We start from the raw sequence: 4,240 nt of genomic DNA, 5'->3' as shown, positions 1-4,240 counted from the left end.
CGGAATAAATTACTATTTCCTTTTAATTTAACCCAGCGAAGCGGATAATTGATGCTAGTATTTGCTGAAAGCATTAGTATTTTAATACTAATTATTTTTCAACAATTGCAGTTGCTTTGAGGGCCTTTTGATTTTCAAGCATCTCTAAAATTGAATTAGGAGTGATAGACCACAATTATATTACTGCAAATATATTAATACAACATCCACTGGCCGTCTATAACTTCACTGATATGTTTAATTGAGGTTTCCTGTAAAAAATAGATATAAATCTGAAAGGTTTATAAAACAATATACAGGGTATTCATTTATTACGTAGCCAAAATTCACTAATGAAATCCTCACACCTAAACAATAAAAAGTCCATATGAACATAGGGCCAAAAAGCTCGTAGTTTCAAAGTTATGAGAGGCCGAAATCGAGAAAATTGTAACTTTGAGTCTACCTAGCTGGAAAACTATAAGAGATATCAAAGGCGGTTAAAGACGTATTAAAAGAACTAGTACGCTGTCTATCTAAATAACCATGTTTCAGAGTTGAGACCAATCGGCGCAACAGATTTTATAGAGGGAATTGCGATATAAGTTCCGCTCTTCATCCCCTCTCTCTAAAATCATATGCGCCGGTACAACACAAATCTGAAACATGGTTATTAAATAGACAGTGTAGTAGCTCCTCTAATACTTGTTTAACTGCCGTTCATATCTCCCATAATTTTCGAGCTAGGCAGCCTCAAACTTACAAGTTTCTCGATTTCGGCATCCCGTAACTCTGAAACAACGCGTTTTTCGCCCTATGTTCATATGGACTTTCTTTATTGTTTAGGTGTGAGGACTTCACCAGTTAATTTTGGCTACATAATAAATGAACACCCTGTATAAATGATGACGATATGCTTTATAATGAAGATGATCCATATGGAACAAACTACATTGGATATAATACAATTCATTTTTTTAAGCATTCTAAGGTCTATATTGCCTGAAATGTATTCAACCGAAAACAGCATTATTTAATCGCAGTTCTACTATTAGTTTAGAAACCTAAATCTATAATTATTATCTCAGTCAAGCACAGGCAAATTACAAAAAATTTTAATAATTTAGAAAAAATAAATGTAATGTAGTAACGTGACTAACTTAATAGAAACCTTAAATAAAGTATGAACAGTACTACAATGGAACATTAAGTGATTATATTTTATTCGATTCGTAGATAGTATACAGCGTTCGTAGAATTCCTACCTAGAAATAAGTACAAATTATACAAATGCTGTGTTTGTCATTGGTTTGGCGATTGGCTTCTGCTCCAGTCGATTTATTTGGTTTAATCCATACATTATCAAGATGGGTATTCTGACTACCCGAGGTTGATTTTTCCCTATAAAAATGATTTAAAGATCTAACTAGTTGTGGTTTCATGACTTTGTCCTAAAATGATTGAAATTACACACTCATGACCTACAAAATTCTTTCGTTTTTATCTACGGGATATATTGATGGGGTTGTCAAACTACCTGCTTGGAATAAAATGTCTTATTTTTTATTTGCCAGAAATGAAGATTTTACGAAATATTTCTCTCATTCTTCTTCGTTATTTATTTCTGACACTGTTGAGTTTTATCATACATCCATTCTTCAACTCAAATATCATGTATTATCCTCTATTATGTTGGGTTTTTATTATTGAGTTGAATTAGACATTGACTGTTGAGCTGAAATTACCCAATTCCAGTTTTCTACTCCAAGTAAGGATGTCCGAAGGACTATCTAAAGAATTGATATTGGAAAGTCTAGACAATTCCGATCTCAGTGACAATGAAAATGAATTAGACATTAACAATGAAGTGAATGAAATGGAATCTCTTGACAAAAACCATATCACAGCAATAAATGACGTTGAAGATGAAATAACGGAATATAACAGAAATTCAAGTGAGCAAGTAGAGGAAAAAGATGAAAACATTGGAGATGTGTTAGTTTCTAGGACTGGGCTAGAATTTTCCAGTAAGCTACCCAAAGTTGAGCAGCGCAGTTTTCAGAACGTTTTAAACATACCACCTGTCCCATTGAATGATTGAAAAACATCCAGAACAATATCAGAGTCATTTTTGTGATTTATTTCACCAGAAATTGTGAACTTGTGCAATGAAAACATGATATTGAAATTCCAATAGCAAAGATTCATCCCCAGTGTTCCAAATTACCAACCCACAGCGAAGTCACGATTGCAAGAGAAATGAAGATTGGAAAACAAGATTCTGTTGTGTAATGTGCAAGAAACCTATTTGTACTATACACCCAGAAGAAACTGTTATTATCAAGTGCATGTTGTGCAAAAATGAATTTGAATGAACCGTTCAAAAATTTTATTTGTTATTTTGAGGCTAAGTACTAGTTTACCGCAACGATAACCAAAACGTTTACATTTTAATTTTACAGGTGTCCAGTATTTAATTTCTCTTGTGAATGGTGTAAAGTTATTTTAGCTTGAATTTACGTTTAGTTTAAATATTTTCAATAATTTGTAAAACTCTATTTCAATACTAAATACTACTATTCATTGAACATAACAAATCTTACACTAAATTACAAAATTGTATTGAGGTAGTCAAAATACCCCTTGTATTGAGGGAATTAATGGTCAACATTTTAAACTAACGTAGTTAATACAAAAAAAAAAAAATACTTATCAGTTGGTTTCATATTCTTTTAGATGATAGCTCTACTAAATCTTGGAATGAAATAAAAAATTTCCGAGGTAATATCCTAACTTCACAATTAATTTTGGGAATTCTTTTAAAATTCGAGAGTATTGATTTTCCTAATAGTAAACAACCACGATTACGTATTGTAACGCTTGAACTTAAAACATTTGAACTTACTATTATACTTAGGTATATAGCACTTTACTGTCCTTATACTAATAATTATGCAGAAAAGGGTAGAATCGATTGTATTGTCGCGTCTGATATCATTTTTTATAGATAAAGAGGTGCTATTATAGAGGTAAATGCTTTCTTTGGAGAAAGATTAAAGACACGAAAATACAATAAGTTGATTTTTAACAATATTTTGTTTCAAATCTGAACATATGTAAAATTGGACCTGTTCCCCCATTGAACTGAGAACTTCAATTGTTCTTTAGAAGGCGTGCAGAGATTGGTAGATGGACCACAAAATACAAGAATGTTAACTTCTATGGCTTATTAGTTAACAATTTCCGGTAATGCCACGTAAATGTTGCATTTCACTTTGCACATCGACCATCTCTTCTTCTTCTTCTTCTTTTTTTAAAGTAAAACATTGCATTGTTCTCCGCAAATTTTGTAAAGGAATATATGAAATGATCCGTAATGATTCTGTGATATACATGCAACCTGTTAATTCATATTATATCAGTTTATATAATTAGGCCTATGCCACTAGAAAGTTTTATATTACAACTTTTCTATGTAGAAGTGTTGGTTGAATTGCCTTACTATGAAAAGACAATTTTTAAATAACAAATTTCCCTACTTTTATTTTTTATGAATTATTTGTCTGATGATGAAATGAATGTAATAAAGTAAAATGAGAGAAAATTTAACTACCTTTAAGAACATATTAAAGTAAAGTTTGGATTTCTGTTTTGATGAATCATTTTTTTTCAGGTATTGAAGCTAATGTCTTCTGAAACAAAAAATAAAAGGCGAATACTGCAAACAGATTTTACAATGTCAGCGTTGATATTAACAATTCTAATTGGAATTGTGTTATTTTATATTATATGGAAATTCAGCTACTGGAAACTAAGAGGAATTCCGTATTTGAAACCACTTCCTATTTTTGGAAGCTGCCAGAGGATGATGATGTTGAGAATCAGTATGGGACAACAATTAGCTGATATCTACTCGCAGCTTAAAGGGCATAAATATGGTGGGTTTTTCATAGGAATGCGACCCGCCATTATGGTGCGGGATCCAGAATTAATCAAATGTATAACGGTGAAAGATTTTGAAAACTTTAGAAATATGGGGTATGGTGCAGAAAACTATGCGGATTCATTATCTCCCAATGCACTTTTCTGGATGTTAGATGAGCGATGGAAATTTTACCGTAAAATTATATCTCCAATATTTAGTCCTGGCAGAGTTAAGCACATGATGCACTCAATATGTAGTTGTGCATCTGAAATTATCAAAGAAATCGAGAAATCTCTTCCCCCTGATGGTCGGACTGAGATTACAAATGTGTGCGAA

Source organism: Thermobia domestica, chromosome 13, assembly GCF_964235325.1.
Source record: "Thermobia domestica chromosome 13, izTheDome1.hap1.1, whole genome shotgun sequence".
In the NCBI taxonomy this organism is placed as follows: Eukaryota; Metazoa; Arthropoda; class Insecta; order Zygentoma; family Lepismatidae; genus Thermobia; species Thermobia domestica.
This window is presented reverse-complemented; position numbering follows the sequence as displayed.